The sequence below is a fragment of the Columba livia genome, chromosome 4, assembly GCF_036013475.1.
Source record: "Columba livia isolate bColLiv1 breed racing homer chromosome 4, bColLiv1.pat.W.v2, whole genome shotgun sequence".
Classification (NCBI taxonomy): Eukaryota; Metazoa; Chordata; class Aves; order Columbiformes; family Columbidae; genus Columba; species Columba livia.
The window spans coordinates 75,624,107-75,643,702 of NC_088605.1; the positions used below are offsets into that span (position 1 = coordinate 75,624,107).

General features: G+C 40.6%; 1 protein-coding gene across 5 annotated transcripts in view; it reads right to left on the reverse strand.

Moving 5' to 3' along the window:
* BMPR1B (bone morphogenetic protein receptor type 1B) overlaps positions 1-19,596 on the reverse strand; it is a 209,840-nt gene that overhangs the window by 52,739 nt on the left and 137,505 nt on the right. The window contains exon 1 of one of the 5 annotated variants that reach the window (XM_065062387.1): positions 16,057-16,193. The exons of the other annotated variants lie outside the window; for them this stretch is intronic. The gene's annotated coding sequence lies outside the window, so the exon portion shown is untranslated. Of the gene's footprint in view, positions 1-16,056; positions 16,194-19,596 lie in introns of those variants that run through there. 5 annotated transcript variants of the gene reach the window in all.

A 19,596-nucleotide genomic window follows, 5' to 3' on the forward strand; every position in this document is an offset into this window, starting at 1 on the left:
CATTTAACAGACAAGTACAGCCAACAACCAGAATTGCCTGTTCTTGTTCAAGAGTAAGCTTTCCACCCAAACATATTAATGTGTCACTCTGGATAATAAATACATGACTTGCTATACAGACAAGTATAGCTGAATGGCTTTGGCTTCGTCTCGAGCTAATTTATTTTAAGTCTATATATAACAAGTTCCTCTGACAATGAATTGTGTAACGTCTACAAGACAAAAAACGGCACACTTCGTTAGCTGCAGAAAGACAGGTGGACCGACAGAAACTTCCACTTAGTGCTTTATTGGCTGCCTGCCATGCTTTGAATGGGGGCAATTATGAAAAAATTGAACACATGACTTTAATAAGCTTCAATGTGGATCAGTGGCTGGTGGAAACAGAGCTTTGAAATAAGTTACTCTGGGTCTAGTCTTCACTGCTAGGAACAAATGTGTTGGTTTAGATGTCAATCACATATTCTTGGTATTACATGAAAAAGGTTAGCAAGAATACTGCCATGTGGAACTGCGAATCATGGGAAGCAGCCACAGCACTGATTTCCCCCAGAGTCCAGCAGCGCTCAGGCAGGAGCAGCAGCTGGAGGTGCTCTCTCCATACAGCTGAGCACTGAGTGCTTTCCAGGTAAATGAAAGCCAACCATCAAATATTACAGATGGACACGTCCTGATTTTAAGATGTCCTTCACAGGTTTTAGAGTTCAAGCTGCCACATCTGGCATTTGAGCTGGCTACAAATAAGAGAGCAAATAAGGCACCACGTCAGGTCGGGGAGGTGTCGCTGCAACAGTTCACACTTTTTGCACATTTTGAGCAGTTTAAATGAAACTTATGGTTTGGATGAACCACCAAGCCTGCTGCAGTTCCCTCCCTTGCCAGCACTGAGAATACACCAGTTCATCATGCCTGTGTTGCTAATAACATCTTGGGTCAGCTCTGCAATACTTCACACATGTCTTTTCACTCTATGTGTATAGATATATTCATTTGAATATAACAGCACAACCATTTAATAACAAAGATGTGATCAAATGGCCATATCTAGTAGTGCATCCCAGGACTGAAAGCTCATGTTTCCTGTCCTGTGACAAGACTGCTAAAGCAACTGCAGATTATTTTACCTCCATTCAAAAATCAAAAATGAACAAAAAAAGGAAACTAGAAAACACTGTTCCATTCAGTGAACAATTCCAGAAAGCTGCATCACCTTGGGAGTGGAAAACAAGAGGAATATGAATAATTTCCAATGGCTTTGTCCTCGAGTTGGACCGTGCCATCAGAAACGTTTCAATATAATAACTAAGGATGCTCAGCTACACTACCAGAACTGTTCCTCTCGCTGCAAGTTTCTATCGTTCTGAACACCCATTGCTTCTGCCTACTCTGTTCTTACCGGCTTGGGTCATTCTCCTTCACACACATCTCATCCTTCTGTATTTCCAGGCTGCTCATTCTGAAACTGTACAAGTGGATGATTTATATTAATAATACACAATTTAAAGTAACTATTGCTATCACTCGGTTACCACTAAGTAATGTAAGTGATGCTAGTGATGTTAGTAATGCTACTTTTCACTCTCACAGGTTTGATATATTTTCAAGTGTTGTCCCAGTTATTATTATATTTTATGATTTCAACCTGACACCAAACTACTTCATCTATAAAAACAGTAATAATTATTAACAACAGGAACAATGTGCACTGATGACAAATCCACATGAGGCGTTCCTGACACACCATAAATTCAGTAGGGACAAGTCCAAATAATGAACAGTCATCATTTGTTGCACAAATACAACATGGAGAACAATTGGCTAGTCGATAATCTGTAACATCAGAAGACTTTTCCCAAAGATTTAAAGATGGATTAGACAAAGAGTTGTCAGAAATGGCTTCGGTACAGTTATAAATGCCTTTGAGTGGAGGGACAACCCAGGCAACTCAAACTTCCTTCCAGACTTAAATTCTGTCACTCTCTATAAATTCACCCCAAAATGCAAATTTGACTCATTCAAAAAGAAAAAATAACCTAAAACCAAAATGGTTTAAGGTAACAGTCGTAAAACACGTATTATGGTGACTCTGTATTACCAATAGTTGCCCACCAATCCAAAAGATTCATCTTCCACAGAGCTCTAATCAAGATAATCCCATTATTGGAATTCTAAGATTCCAACAATATTGTTCCATATTGTTTCCATTATTGTGTTCACATTAGAATGTGAACACAGGTTGTAGCAGTTATAGTATCGGTCTTGGTGACAGTCTGAAATCCAGACTGTTATCACCAGGGAGAAGAGAAAAAAAGGGGGAAAAATAGCAGCAGCTGAAAAAATGTTAAGGAACCAGGGGAAAATTGTTTTGAATATACAAGGCAGTTTCCGTAGTAATGAAACTTCAGTATTTTGATGTTTCTTAACACTGGAAATTCAGAATTTGCAGCAAGCCCCAGGCTAAATGAAAACACTTTTATTACACACTGAACCTGACTCTGGAATATGTTTCTTTGCTCATGATAGCTTAATTTCAGAGGAAAAAAGCAGCATTAGAAACTGCTCTGTGGCTCTATCAGTGCTTTGTAATCCCCTCTGAGATTATTTTGAATGAAGGCAAGAAAACATCTTTTTCAAGTAAACTAATCCATATCACATTTGTCTCCAGACCTTTAACTGTTTAATGCAATTTCCCCTCAAAAGATGTTCAGTTTCATTTATACAATCTTTTCTTTTTATTTTCCAAAAGATTAACCTATATTTTGAAATATAAAGTTACTTAGTTTATAAATTGCCTTGACTCTTCAAATGAGTCCAACTGAAATTGTAACAAACAATGCAAGTTACCACGTTTTCCCCCCTTCAGTGGATCTGATCTCTTGCAAATAGTAACTTTTGCCAGTTGGGATTTTGGTTGTCAGGGCAGGAAAATTTTGCTTTCCAAAGCTCTTTCTTTACGCACGGTTGAAATTTGCTTTTAGCATAGAGTTGCCACATACGCACACGCAATGAATTGTTAATTTATAGGAGAAGGTGGAAAGCAATATTTTCAGCATAGAGTGAAGCAAGAAAATAAATAGTCAACCCAAACAAGGGTTTGGCACAAGAAAGGAGATGGAGAGTGTGGTAAAATCAGTCAGCTCTACTGGACTGAAGCTGCCAGGGGATACCGTTTCTTTACTAACAACAATTGCTCTCTATGTATAGCCTGATCCCTAACAGGCAAAACAACATTTCAGAAAAGGGAGGAAAATGCTATTTCAGAGAGTTTAAGGGAACAGATACCAAGTGCTCACAGCATCACAGAAATGTTCCAGGGGCAGTTTCCAGAGGGGCAGCCCCAATGCACTGCTGGGGTACGATGCACTGCGGCGATGCAGCGTCCAGCTTTGGGAAGCACACACAGGTGTTTCAGAGGAATGCTCCATCCGAAACCTGCCTTTTGATTGTTGTGGCTTTGGAGACCTTCTGAAAAGAGAGACCTGACAAGGGCGCCGAGCTTTGTTTGGAGAACCTAATCCTCATTCTCCCAGCTGCTGACAGGAAAAGGCTGTGTTTTGCTTAAGGAAAAAATTCCTTTCTTAGAATCAAGGGATGAAAGCGGTAAAGAGCAAACACCCACCCCGAACAGCAGAGTTAAAACACCCAACAGCTCACTGTTAACAGCAGCAGAAACAGCTTTTTCTGTCCTGCAATATATATCAAAGCACAAAATCTCTGCCAGGTGACATTAGGCATTATAGGGATACAAAACCCATCCAGACAATAACCTGATCCTGTGAGATACCAAGTTCCTCCCTCCTGTCGAAATGAATGGTGCGGAAGGTGTTGTGGACATAACCCGAGCAGTGAATCATACTCCAAAACCTACAAAGTGTAAGCCATTCGGGTGCGATACTGAGCATTATTTGAAACATTTCCAAAAAGATTAAAACCCACTGCTCATTTAAACTGAAATTCAGATCCTAGATGCATGCTTTGGTGTGAGCTTTGATTTCCATTACTCTTGCAATACAATACTGATAGCGTGAGCCCAAGGCAAAAATTGTTCAAAGTGTTCATACATTGATTTTTTTTCCCTGCAAGTCCTATATTATTACCCACTGGCACAAAGACCTAAAAATTTCCAAACATAATTCAATGTTACAGGTTTGTAGAAAATATAATTTGAAGCATTACAGCTCATTCCATGAAGCATCTCTATTAATCTATACCCATGAGAGGACGAGTTTGTTCTAGGTATGTGTTTGGTGCTGTTCCTTTGAAAATCAGACCTAGCTTGATCAAGTAATAAACCAGTAAACCCCCCAGACTGTGTTAATTCAGACCCCAGGGACCTGAAAAGTTGGATTTCCTGACAATATCATCTCCAAAGGGAATGTGCCTTTTCAGCAGGGCTTTTCCAGCAGTCTTGGTTCCTGCCTGCCCAGGAAAAGTCACTCAAGGGGATGAATGGGCTGGGGACAATGGAGTCCAGTGGGAATAAGAGTCACTGGATGCTTCTCTATAGCTTAGCGTGGCACTTGGGTTTGCTGAATCTCGTCGTTCCTCTGCAGAAAAATCTTTCTGCAGGGCCCTGGGCAAAATGTCCTGTCTAGCACCTTCCAAGTGCTAGACAGATGGAGATTTGTAACCTATTATTTCTGCCACTTACTCTGTTCACTCAAGGGAAAAGTTTTGTGCAGTGGATATGCATGGGCATCATGCTGCATGATACTTTGGCAGGATGGGGAGGTGTGCTACCTGATGGGGCTTCTGTACTCCATTTGCTTTTTCCAAGTTTAAACAATCACCTGCAAAACCACAATGTGTTAAAAGTACACTTGAAAAAATGATCAGCTTACCCACCCACCTACTTAGGAAATGGTCGAATTGGTGTTACTTCTGCAGTTTTGTTTAATAAAGGATAATTATTATTGCCTGTAGAATCCTTTTTCAATTTTTGCCAGAAACTTTGAAATTAGGCAAGATAAATCAACATGAGTAGAAAAAATATTTTTAAAAAAGATAAAGGAATGATCTCCAAGTAATGCAGCTACATGCTTTGCCATGACTTATTTCTTCCAGCACTACCTTTGTGTGGATCCAGCAGAAACACCTAAGTCACTCTTTTCTCAGGTGATGCCCAGTTCTTTGCTCCACTTTTCTTTGTGCTCAACCTGAAAATCTGGGGTCTAATCAGCAAGCACATCGAGCACCCACAGATACCACTGACATCAGGAAAAACATGAGTAAATGCATGCCAAAGGATCAAGCCCAAAGTGCCTCAAATGAATAATTATGGCCTCAGCAGCTCTTGAATAGCCTTCAGTAAATAAGGCGATGGTCATACATTGAACAATGCAGCAAAACTAGAATAATGAATAGGGACACATTAAGGCTGCTCATCCTTTGGACTGAGGTCCAGTGGAAAAGCTAATCTGTTATTCTGCAATGAAAGATTGCACAGGAATGCATATGCACAGAGGTCAAGCAAAGGTTGCATGTGCAGTACAAATGCAGATATTTTGAGTGCAGCACTAGTTAAGGTATTTTCATCTGGTTTTGAGCTTGTGTAGTGTGACTGGCTCTGAGTATAAAACTTACCAGGCACTGTTTACAGACTGGCCATAATTTTAGATCTATATATTGCCTTTCTAAATGTCATATTACTCTCCTTAAAATGTATTAGCCTAGGTGCATTAAGCACTTGGTTAAATTCTTTGGTCCACCTCAGGCAGAAGACCAGATTAACAGATTCAATTTGAAGTACTGAGAGTGGGACACACATCTTTCTTCCACCACATTCCTCCTACAGTTCTCACGATGAGGCCAAAACACTCTATGAGTGAAGATCCTGTCTGTGAGACAGGCAGATGAATGGCAAAACTCTCTTAGCCACCCTGCAAGGGAAGTATATTCAATATTATTTTAAATTAAGCTGCCCTGAGAAAAATGATGAAACTAGCCTGTAGCCTACGTGGGCTGCCATAGGACGGCTCAGATTTTGAAAGCCATTTGCTCCAGCGTATGAAATAGCAACAGTCTGTTGCTGTTTATATATAAATCTACAAATATTTCTATGGCCTTTGTCACCAGTGCAGACAGCTGCTTCCAATTAACATCTCTCGTAAACAGCTCTATGGAGTCAGACTGTGTTATTATTATTTCCATTTTGCAGGAGAGAAGGTGAAACGAGAGAGCAGAGCAGATTCACAAAGGTATCTTTGTGCCTCGCTCCCCCTGAAATCAGCTGAACAGGACGTCTGTGGATCTGGATCCACAAGTCAGATGTGCATCCAGGGGGGATTATACTACAAAGCTGCAAAATGAACTCAAGACTTTTACCTCCCAATCTGGTTTTATATCTTTAAAAGGTGGACTGAACACAAGATCGTCTGTTCAGAAAATTGAGCTGTATTATGTCCTTCAGTAAGGTCCTCTTTCCTGTTACTACCCAGACAATATTAAACAGACAAGAGAAACTTGCAGAGGCAAAAAACAAGGAGTTGTTTTTTGCTTTGTTTGGGTTTGTTTATTTTTGTGGGTTTTGGGGGGAGTGGGGTTTTTTTGGTTGGTTGGTTGGGTTCTTTTGCTAACAAATGGCTATAATTGCAAGTTTGATGGCTCTTTTTCATGCTGCTTCTGACTTATTCTTCCCCTAATATTATCCACACACTAGAAGAAATAATATACCAATAAACACTGAAAATATAAAAATGATTAACGCTGCCACACAATAAGAGAAATCTTGTAATTTTAACCAATTATTTCAGAAACACAGATTTCTATACATGTTTTAGATCTATACAACACTGTAACACCTTCAGTTAGCTCTGAAAAATCCTCCTGATGTCAGACATAAGCGTTAAACTGAACAGCAGGACCAAAGCTCTGCAAGTCTGGGTACAAAAGGTGTTCGCCCACTAGCAGAAACGAATGGCGTGGAGACAAATTTTCTCATCAGTTCCCATTTCTCTATTTGCCACCTGCTTGCCATCACATCTGATGTAACACCCATCTAAGAACCACCATCAAGAGCATGAAGGTGCTTCCCAGAAGCAGCGATGACGTCTTAGTGCCAGGACATGAAAAGATACCAGTGTTTGTTCTTAGCGGGTGCTGGTGCCCATGGCTGTAAAGCCAAGATCACATTCCCTCATTGCTCTCTAAACACACAGAGGAGTCTGTGAACACATCACTTATAGACCTAGCAGAAAAAAACATGCTTCTTCATCTATTAAAACCACCATGTTCTAGAGATATAATTTATTTTCCCTTCTTTTTACATCAGCTAGGCCTTTATTTCTCTCCCTTACCTAAAATAATCATAACATATTTGTTACAAAAGGAAAGATATACTGATTTTAACACATTTCTTGGTGGTGGAATGTTAGCTTAGCACATAAAGATGTTTCAAGGGAAATGTGTTTGGCATCCCTTTCCCGGGGCTGAAGGAAACCTGGTTACATTTTTACATAAACCACTGCCCGGGCAGTTTATGTACTTCCATAACGTAGAGGTATTCCATTTTATTTGTTTATGAGATTTCATTTGCTCTTCTTTGGTGGTACTATTTTGTTATTAAACAAAACATGTACATGACTCAAGTGCGTGTCCACAGAGCTAGAAAGAGTCTAAGGGCTTCCCCATCCCCACCAAAAAAGAATTTCGGAATGATTTATGAGCAAGTTACAATATTACATTTAAAAAATAAAATACCAAAGTATAATGACAATAAATATTCCAGACTGAACCTTTCTTGGGTTGTATAAAGCTCTGTTGTCCCAGAGGACAATCAGCTTAGGACAAGCATAGGTATAAAATTTTAGAAAAGCCATCATTACTGCAGACAATTTTTTACCTTCATTCTTCTTACTGGTGGCTTCTGGTATAGATTTACTTATTTCTCAATTTATAAGGCAACAAAAATAATAAATAAAGTACATCTTCAGGCAGCTACTAACAACTGAACTGCTAAGAGAACATACAGAAAACTACATTTAACAAATAATAGAGTTTATAAGATGTTACAGCTCTTTGAAAACTGATCTGAAAGGATGCTTGCAAAGCCTAAATTTATTCACAAAATTGAAGCCAGTAATCACAGATTAAGAAGGTAGCCGTGTTATTTCTTCATCTGTAGCTGGTGATTTCCCACAGGCAGCAATCGTTCATTCAACAAAATCTACTTGGTGGCCCTTATTCCAATAGGATATATTTGACAACTTCAATAAAACAATGAGTCAGATATTTTTACCCAGTATAAAGATGCTGCATAACTTATATTACACAGTGAGCAGCATCTCTTTGGGCAGAAGGAATCAAGATAAGCTCAGCTGCGGCCAACACTGAGGAAAAACAGCATGTGACACTTGTTCTTGCCTTAGATTTCTAATAAAACTGAGGTGCCAAAAGGAAATAAAGCTGACTTACAAACTGTCAATGTCCTGAGTGGGAAATGCTTTTATCTTCATTCTGTACACAGTGTATTTAATGAATAATTGATATAATTCATTAAATACATATGTGGCTTGATTGCAACATATGTCAATGTAGAATTAGCTTGTTAATCATTATATTTCGGAATAGGATGTTGGTGGAAAGGAAAATCTAGCTGGCTGCTGTAAAGGTTCACTCTGTATAGAAGTTGCCACAGTTTGAAACAAACAAAACCACTTCTCTTATTGCTTAGGTTGACCAGAGACAAAACAGAGCTGACCATCAAAAGCCTTAGACTGCACCTAACCTAGGAAAAGGAAGAAACTAAGCCCATTTATTTCTGAAGCTATGTCACTTATGCTGAATTTCCCAGTGCTGCTGCACAGTCACCAAGACATTCTGTGGCTGGCAAGAAAGAGAAATTTGCTAGAAACCTCCTGCAAATGAAATCCAGCTGCTTAAGCACAATCCCAGATGTCTACTGCACCGTGTGGCTTTGATAGATTAAATTGAGCATAAGAAAGAGATGAAATATTTATGAAAATTAAATTTGCAGGATGCATGTCAGTAAGCCCGAAAAACACTTTTTCAAACGAAGGCAGGAAACCACATTTTTCTCCCAACTGGGTCAGGTTAGGTTAGAATGCTGGTATTTGTGGAGCTCCTGAGATACTTGTGTTTCCTGCAGACTGCATAGCTTTTCTTCAAACCACCCATTCCAGAAACAGCAACCGCAAATACTGTCTCTGACACCAGTGTATCAAACATTTATAAACAACACACTTCAATGAAATATTATGTTTTACTCCTTATCCACCACAAGTTTAGTATTTCGAAGGCTGGGAAAAAGCTCAAATCACATACTGTGCTCTGGGTAATGATACCATAGCCCAGACACCAAATACTGCTGGAATGAACAAACCACCCCCCATTCCACATGTAAGGGAATGCTGTTGGGTTTTGAAGCAAATTAATATATTCGGAGATATCTTCAGATGATTTGTTCACCAAAAGTTTATCGTTTCATTGGCAAGCAGTGAAAAGAAGAGTCAATGTAGTAAAAGAGCGCCAGGAAGCACAAATTAATCAAGATAATATTTGTGATTAAATGAACTCATGGAAGCACTAAATACCTCAATTTTTCCAATGATAAGCATCTTGCATAAAATCCCCGAACACTGCTAGCATCTCTCTCTCTCCAGGTCTTGCCTGTCTCAGCAGATCTGTTATCACTGTTGCTACTACAGAACACGATCAGGTTTTCCTTTCCTTTCCCTTTCCTTTCCTTTCCCACCTCCCATCCCTCTGCAGGCAACTGTCTTAGTGTGACACTCTCTTTCAAGATACTCTTCTCTCTCTTTTGAGGGACTGAGAAACCCATAAAGAATTTTTTAGGGAGTTGATCTTTGTGATCATTTAGCACACAATTACTTCAAAATTCTGCCTGATACAAATACCATTTCAGATATAGAACTGTGACTTAATTCATGCAGAAGTGGTCTTCTTAGACTGTCTAACACACAAGATTAATATTTATTCTGAGGATTAATAATAAAGGGGCTGTAGATCACTGTGTAGGCGACTGAATATTTGTGAAAAAGAAATCAAAAAGCCCTTGACATCAGCAAAGCAGGACCAAGGACCCATTTAACACGTCCCATAGTCCTTGTTCTCCTCAAACATCTCCTGAGCATGTTACAGGGCTGTTGAATGAGCCAGAACAGCAGAGCTGTCCCGAAAGAGATCAGAGACTTATTTGAATAAGTCCAGCAAGTGACATTTCCCAAACTCTCTTTCAGAAGAGGACCAACAAATATCCCGTTTCCTTTTCATGGGATGTTTAAGACTCGAGTACCTTTTACACCGCTAAGCTCATGCAAAGCCAGATTTCAGCAGAGGAAGAACTTTCTTAGCACACACGTTTTGAGTCATATTACATGAATACACTGTGTCTGAAGCAACAGTCCAAAAATTTGCTGATAGATGATCAGTACCATCAGACCACCATAGCAACTCCACAGACAAACAGACATCATAAAAACAGCATTAGACAATTCCTCTCTACAGTCAGTTTGCAGCATAAAATACTAAAAAAATAGAGCTGCAAATAGTAAACAACTATGACTATCCTTGGTCTGGATAACCAAACTGACCACTAGTCATTATTTTTTTGAAGGAGTTAAACCTCCACTTCTGCAAAGTACCCAAGGGAGAGAGTAGTTCTGTCAGTCTCAAAAAGACCATTTAAGTTTAAAATCATAGAGGTGTTTGAAGTAACCTGCTGAGTAAATTCTTCATGGTTACTTCAGCTAACACACGGTACATCTAGTTTCAGTCCATTTAAATATTCTGCTTTCTAGCAATGAATCTGGAACAAAAGACATTCAAAAAATCACACAAGTGAAGCATTTGCCAAACTGCAAAACAAGTCAGGCCTTCAAACTCAGGATCTTTGTCAAGGCCAGACAGCTGTGAGCCTGGCAATGGGTGGGTGATAAACTCCAGTTCCAAATAAGTGGATGCAAAGTACAATTCATGTGTCCTGGGTTGAACTGTATCTGCCAGAAAAACGTGGAGGGAGGGAATAAAGGAAGGAAAGATCCCAATATTGCTATCTTCCCTCCAGGTACGATGCCAAAGAGATCAGATTCAAGCATCAGTGACGCTCACCATAAGCTGCTTTTATTGCTGATTAATAGTGAGAGATTAATAGCTGGGGATGCCACATAATTGTTGCAGTATGAGACTCTTGAACACACTGTCACAGTTATGCATTTAACAGCTGGGTTCATACTTTCAGTGGATTTTACCATATGGGAACCAGGATCAGCTTACACTTACAAAACTATTACTTTAAACTCATGCTGTACAACTAGATCGCGTAGCTACCTCTAAAGTAATGCAGCCCGAAGGTCACCTATCCTCATGTCTCCTGAATTATCTTTCAGCTTTCAACAAGCCAAACAACATCAGGTCCTATCTCCCAATTCCCAGAATTTTTAGCTTTAAGCCAGTGAGTGTTAAAACATATCAAGAAGCAACAAATATCAAAGGTGGGAGGTGGAGACCTGGCACTTTGCCACACAACAACTAGACCAGCAGGTGAATGTGAATTTTCTTCGGATTAAACCAAAGCACAGCACTGCCTGCGAAATCCCTTGAGCAGTGAACTGTATGACAAGTAATTATACCAAAGAATTCCGTTACATCATGTTTATATATTCGCCAGATTGCAACAATAATTAATGATTGTGTCTACTCAAAGTCCCTGCAGCTTTGGATCTGTTAATTGTAAAGGCTGATGTGTTGCTCCACAGCATGAGGCTGAAGAGAGCACCATAGGCATGAGCATTACCCTTCTCCTCAAAGATACAGCTGGCTCCTGCCCAATTTTCTCATACTTCCTCCCCCTTATTTTTATGAAGGCTACACTTTTTCATTCAGAAATTCACCTCTGTGATTTCCAAGGACCAGTTCAGGACAAGCCTGTGACATGGTTGGTGCCTTTTGGAAAGATGCTCATTTGTGGCTCCACTTGGGATGTGACCAATGGTAGTGTGGCAAGACAGAAAAATCTGTCAAGTCAATATCCTGTCTTTATCTTACCGGGTAAGATGGGCAGGAAAAGCTACATTTTTTTATAAAGCTCAATTTTACAGTAATCTAAGGCTTACGCTTCATTCCACTTATAGGACTATGCAGTGTCAATGCAAATGATTTGGGCCAAAACTACAATTTTGCCCCAAAACTCAGCCTTTTATGCAACATTTCTTTCTATTGTTTTTATTATGATCTGAACTTTGCTCAGATTATGGTATAGAAGAGATTTTACAAAAACAAACAAACAAAAAAAGAGGGGTTTTGGCAAGAAGAGCTTTTGCCACCTGTTTTCTTTACACTATAACCCTCTGGTTTGCATCATCAAGCGTACATTATTTATGCTTCAGTTTTCAAACAATGATTACCTTTTCTGACTTCACTTCAGATCCGTCAGAAAGGATCTTCTTAAGTCTGAATTCCTGCCTGGGAAGTTACACTCTGTAAGTCTGTAATGCAATTTAGAAATACAAAATAGCTCTCAGTTCTAAAGTCTGAACACAAGATCTGCAGCTCAGTCTGACTGGACTGTCCTGCATTTCTTCCTTATAGTCTGATCTCGAGTTTAGACAAGATTAAATTCAGCCAAAAATGCCTCAACCAACAGACAGAGATGAGCAATGACCAACACAGGTTTGTCAAGAACAAATCACGTCAAAAGTATTTAAACTCCGTCTAGGATGAAACATAGGCCTTGTGGATATAAGATAAGCAAGACTGCACGTAAACTGGAGGACAGGGCTGGTATTCAAAAAAATGTTCTTAAGCTGGAGAAATGATCAGGAGAAGCTGGGGTGCTATTCAGTCAGTATAACACAATATGGTCAGTATAACATAATGCATGCATGCAAGCAATTGCACAAATAAATGCTCAGGTCTGAGTTCTGCATTTTGAGGAATACATGGAGAGACTGAAAAATGCACAGCAGAGGTCAGCAAGAGTAACTGGAGACACTCAAGACTGGGCAAATAGAACTGGGCTTGAACTAGAGGAAAAAAGACCAGAGTACAAGACTAATTTTTCTAGAGGTGGCAATAGGGAGGCACTGGAACTGATTGCATGGAAACCTGTGGTCTCCTTGCCACTGAAGGAAAGCCAAATATTGGTAACATTGTAAATGTTGGTAACAGTAAATACTGTATTTATGTGAGAGGCTCTGACTAAACCTGTTGTGTTGCCTTCCTGCCCTATATCCAATGCAAATCTGCTATTCCATTAATAATATATTTGATATTAGTAACCATGTGGAAACATCAAGACTTCCCCAGGCTTATGTACAGGCAAAAGGCAAACTCCACAGGTTAATAATTCATGTCCTTACCATGATCAACTGGCAATGAAACAAAAGCTTTGAAGGGAAAGACCAGAAGCATCTGCTAAGCAAATTTAAACTCGAATGAATACAGCTTTAGAAAACTTTGCTCTCAGCCTGAGGCATGGACTGAATTACTTAAAAGATCTCTTAATTTGATTTTAAGCTCTCTCTTCATAACAACTTCTGGCCTTGAAACTGCCTAGAGCAATGGGACTCTGACCCATAACCCAAAGGGTAGAAGGAAGCAAAGTGTCACAGTCGTGTAACTTTAAAAGAAATGAACACATAAGTAATATCATTACAGAATGCAAAGTTTTACAAGGCTTTTTTTCTAAAGACTTAGCTCATAAAATAATCCTAAAGCACTCAGCTACAATTGCTATCACTTTCTCTTTCTTGAATTACTGAAGATTTGGGGTTCCATCTCATGGTCAGTATTTCAGAGGAGGACATGGGAGGGCTCTCTGGAAAGGTTCCCCAGCACATGCCTCTTGTCCTCCGAGTGGTGCTGACAAACAAGAAACACATAGTCCTTGGAAGGGAAAAAATCCTATGCTGAACAAGCCATTGGTTATATTTCCTAAAAAGTTTGTACAAGTGCTAAAAAGAATCAAGAAAATATTTGTCTCCCAACCGACGGGAAGTTGGGAACGTATTTCAAATGCAGAGTGTGAACAAATGAGCAGCCAGGTTTCAAATTATGCTACTGGGAATCTCCTGATGACACTTATAGCTACATGGTTGATAAGACACGATGTCTGAGGATCTGATCTTTTGGCGTAACCTTTGCATGCCCATCTTTGAGCCTGGAATTCTGTGGAGAGGGACAAATCTTGGCCTCTTCTGGACAAGAGAAGTTTTCTGTGCTCATCTTTCAGAAACCTACTGCATTTCTTCTACAGACCTGCCTAATGCCCTTGCAGTTGCTCCTAAGTCAGAAAACACCTGATTTCCCTGAAGGTCATCACATCACAACTCTAAGTGTCTTTAAGAGCACATTATTTTGGCATGGATAACACTGAGGATAATCTAAGAAACCTCTTGCTTTTCAAGGGAGCACACACACAAAAAGAAGTGTCAAAGCATCTACCCATCAACATTTTAAACAGAGAAACTAGTAAGACTCAGAAACATATACAAGTCCTGAGGAGCTGCACTCCCCACTTGGGCAGCAGAGGGTGCTGGCAGAATACCCAGGGTACCTGCAAAAACATCCACAGCAGGTCGGCCAGGTGTGCCTGCAATTTGCCCAGACTCTGTTCTCCACACAAGTAGCACTTAGGAAGAACAGCATCAGTGAAAAGTTTTAAACTAGGTTTTCAGTATCACCTAAAGTCTGCAAGATCTGCCCATCCCATGCGAAGTTGTGCAGTGTGCTCATATACAGCTTCTGCAGTCAAGTCTGAAAATGAGATCAAACTTCAGATATAAAACATCAGCCCAGCAATTCTCATGATTCCAGGAGAAAATGATCAACCAAGGACCGCCAGCTTGAATCTGAGCTGCGGACATCCGCTTACACTTGGTACAGAGTCCTGACGTTCAACTGCTGCTCTGAGTCCTGTCCCCAAGCCCAGCTACTTCCATGGACACTGCATCCATGAAAGCTTTCAGGACAAATGGACCACATGAGTGGTGCTGTTTCTTCTGCTTCTCAGCTTTATCATGTCTTACTAGGAAGCCAGAGTGAAATCACCTCAAGCATCAGAAAAAATCTCATGGTCAAGGCTGAAGGGCTGTAGGTGAGGTCACAGAAAGTTTATCTGTTTAGATAATGGAACTGACTAACTTATAGGGAGAAAGAAAAACGCTCCTTGCTGTGCATTTTCTTTTCTCTTTTCAGATGTGATACTCGGCTTCCTGGCTAACTGCTTCACAATGAAAACATTCAAGCCAAAACATGAGGAGTATTTCACTAAATTATTTACCACTCTTAAAAAGACACTAAGATGAACAGAAAAATTTCTGAATACTAATTTCACATCTCTTCCCATTAACAACAGTACATGACCGAAGCACACTATCATAAGCACATTTATAAAGTCCCCTAAAACATGCCATCTCATTTACTACATCCTGAACTTGTTTTCAAATGCAATTGTCATAAGTACTTTTCAAACTCATTAATACATGTTCCTTATTTTCAGTCTCTGTGATGAATAAAGCTACTATGATTCCTTTGTCAATCAAAATTCTGCCTCACTACAATCTCTGCTGCTAATTAGTGCTCCCTTTTCTTATTAGCTATGTCAAATTTTTACTTCTTGATGGGTAAATACGTCGCATTCACTTATAATCAGCGTGATGCTTTTCTGTTAAAACTGAAGCATGAACAAGTTCACTCTTCCCACGAAACCAGCGCAATGTTTCTTATTCTACGGTTACGATTGAAAAAAAAAAATCGCTACTAAGAGACAGAAAAGTTACAAAAGTTGCAAACCGCGTAAACCTAAAACGCTTGAGATGTCTAAAGGTTCAACACAGTTGCTTTCAAAGTTTCTCTTCGAGCGGTGCCAGCAGTCCCCAGGCTGTGCTACCAAAAAGCAAACAGCGCCGGGAGCTGCTGCTCGTGCCGCCCCAATCACGCCGGCCGTTCCTGCGAGCCGAGCGCCTCCGCAGCATCACCCGCACCCCCCCAGAGAACCAAAACCACAGTCCTGAGCTAAAAAACCTTCCCTCCTCCCGGTTGCAGACACTTTCCCCAAGCCCGCTCCCCCCCGCTCACCTCGGGCGTGCGGCCAGAGCAGCGCTGCGGGGCGAGGCGCCGCGGCCACCCCCGCTCCTCCCGCCGCCTCCCCCGCTCCACGGCACCGGCCGCCGGTCCCGGCCGCCTCCTAGCCGCGCCCCTTCTCCTCCGGCTCCCAGTCGCTCCGCCAGCCGGGCCGGGGGGAGCGGGCCAGGCGAGCAGCGACCCGCCGGGCTCCCCTCCCTCCCCGCCCCGGCGCTCGGCAACAAAAGGGCAGGCGGGACGGCAGCGTGGGGCTGCCCGCCCTGCTGCCCCGAGGGGGAGCGGGGACCCCTGGGCTCCCCCTGCCCCGCAAGGAAGCCAGAGCCGGCCCGTCAAACCGCTTCAGGCTTTGGCACATCAAACATTGGCTTTGCCTGTGGAGGGACCACACCATGCGAGCCGTTCACACGCAGAAAGAGCTCGCAAGCAATAGCGGGGAGCAGCCGGCCAACACAGCTCCGCTTCTGCACGGCGTTATTTAAGATAAGAAACCCTCCCTGCAGCATGAACTGCTTTTCACTGGACAACTGTTATAAACACTTTCTAAGCTGGTGTCATTCTTCAAGTACTAAATGAGCTGCTTCAACATATGTGCGGTGCATGAGTTCCCTGTAAGCCTGTTAGTGAACCAGGCGTGCACATGGATTTAACTTCACCCCTGAGGGTGACACACTGTGCACAGCAGTTGTGTCACTTCTCCTCTGGGTAAATTAAAACAAATCCACTCTATGGCTAGAGTGGTTAGACTTCTGTGTTAATAATTCCTTGTTATTTGCTCAGCAAGTTATTATTTTCAAGTGATACACCAATCTCCATCACTCGCCCAGGGAACAGCTGCTCAGGTAGCATCAATGGATGCAAACCCACCAGACAACCCACTTACACATCTGCCCCTTAGGACAGGAACAAGCATTTTGAACAAATGTTATGACATCAAAGAGCAGAAGTATGTGGTCTAGGTTCTTGAACAAAACATGAGTGAGACCCCTAAAACACAGAATACTGCAATATAGCAAGGATACTACAGACTGACACACTGCAATAAAAAAGACTCCCAACTACCACTGAGAAAACCAACCAAACAAAAAACAAACACAAAAAAAACCCCAAACTGAAAGCAAACAAAACGACAAAAAACAACCCACAAAAGCAGAGATAAACTGGGTATTTACAAATAAAACCTATATCAACATGAGGCCATTATTTATGACAGCATTACTATTTTTATGTATAAGAATGAGAAAAGTAGGTTTTGTGATTCATTAGCTCATTTTTTATGATGTTTGTTCAGTTTTGCACTGACACTGGACTGCTATAGCTATCAGAAGCCTGGCACCTCAGTGGGTAAATTCCACTACCATGTTTCGAATGGTATTTTGCTCCAAGGAAGTGATCCCCCAGAAACTTTCTAGGGAAGAGCCACATCTTTGATGATGATTCATGAAATGGAACTCTCTGAAGAGGCCGCCTAGCAACTGTCATACAATGACTAGTTGTACCATAATCAAATTCAGCTTAACATGACTGAGAGTAATTTGGCCAAGGCATTCACAAACCAGACCTTGACCAGCTATCACAAATGTGATGAGCATCACTCGTCTTCCCAGTGATGTGTGGAATTCATTCTTCTTTCCTCATCCTTTTGTTTCAAACTCTATTACCTGCTTGATTACTACATCATTTTACGATACAACTGTAACACCAATATACATTTCTATCCATGTGATTGGAACACATCATTTATCTGAATAAAATATTTCAGTCCTTGTCATGTGTTTTCATTGGAATATAAAGCAAGAAAGTAACATGGTACTGTCTAAACTATTTTCTAATATGAGTCCTAATTACAGATTTCCTCCATGTATATCAGTTTTCAAGGGGAAAAAATACCTTAATTCTAAAATACATATTTAACCTTTATGCTGTCTTCAAAAGGCATACTTGATATTTCCTTCCCAAGCCCTCCTAATAAACACAAAAAAAAACCTTAGAGCAATGCTTTATCATCTGGTGGCACCATTTTAAATGTTTTTATTACTAAAACAAACAAACAAATCCCAAACTGATACATATCACACATCTTTCATCAAATACTACAGAGCACACCATTCTTCCTACATCTAATATAGGATATCTCTCCTATAATCTTTCTGACCACACGATGCAAGAGCATCATCATTGTGGTCACTCAGGACAGACACCACAAGCCCAAGTTGTGTGGCCAGAAAGGACTGGATGAATTCTGAGCTGCAAACACCCGAATCTGAAACACTGCTGTTAAAATTATAGAGAACCTAACTGCGATACTTTTAGGATGCCAGCAGAATGAATGCATCAAAAAAAGAGATCCTTGTGCAGACTAAAGGACAAGGTGTGGGGAGGGAAGGTGCGACATGGCTCTTCAAAGCAGCATGGTCATGGATTTGATGGCGCGTTTCCCTTCTGTTGCGTATTCCAGTTTTTCTGACCTTAACAAGAATAATACCATTAATAATACCCATTCGGCAGAGCAAAGAGGTGAGAGCTCGGTGATGGCAAGCAAAAGGAAGAAGCTTTTTGCGGACACGCATCCTGCTCATGTTTTTCTGATGTCTTTGAGGTGTGAGCTGCAACTAAGGAATTTGTATTATTGAGCATTTTCAATGAGGAGAGGGGCACTCATGTTGTTATTAGAGCACCAAGCAAAATAACTAAATGAAACAAGCAATAATGTCCTGTAATTACAGGGTTTGTGGGCAGGCTGGCAGTGTGCAGGGATCTTCCCCTCAATCCCAGGCCATACATCAATATTACACACTTATTCATATCGAGTATGTAAGCAAGCAAAAGTACTGCAAATTATTGCCTGGATAAGGACATATTTCTGAAAATGGAAATAAAATTTTCGGGTATCATAAATGCTAAAAAAATATGTTCACATCATAGAGGATGACATCATTGTTTCCATAGTTGTTAATATCATCAATGATGTAATCATATCTTTGATTTCTTCCTGTTAATTATGCTATTTTCCTATATATTTTGTGTTCTGTAAAAGCTCTTTGCCCATTAAAATCCTTTTCTAAGCAGCCGCACAAATCAAAAAATTCTAAATTAACATTTTGCTGCTGCTTTCCTTTGTTTATTTTCCTAGTAAAAAAAACCTAATCCAGTCCTTAAACTACAATAAGTAATATCCACAAACAGAAGGCTCGTCCTTGAGACAAAGCCCCCTTAATGATGCTTTCTCCATGAAAGCCAGTAGAAATTAATTCTTTACAGCACTATTCTCTAGTATTTTCATTCTCTTTGTGGTGAAACATGGTGTTACCATTCACAAAGCACAAGCTCGAGAAGAATAAAAAGGTGCTTTCACTCCACCTTGTAAAACTGAGGCATTCAAACCCAGGGACAGGCAGACAACAGAAGCTGTGATGCGCTTAGAAATCTCTGGAAAAACTCATCCCCCTGCTGAAGGGACCATCTAGTATTCCAGGCACGTATTCCTCTGTGTTTTCTTTCTTTCCTTCTTTTTTCCAGAGATCTGCCAGTGTTTCC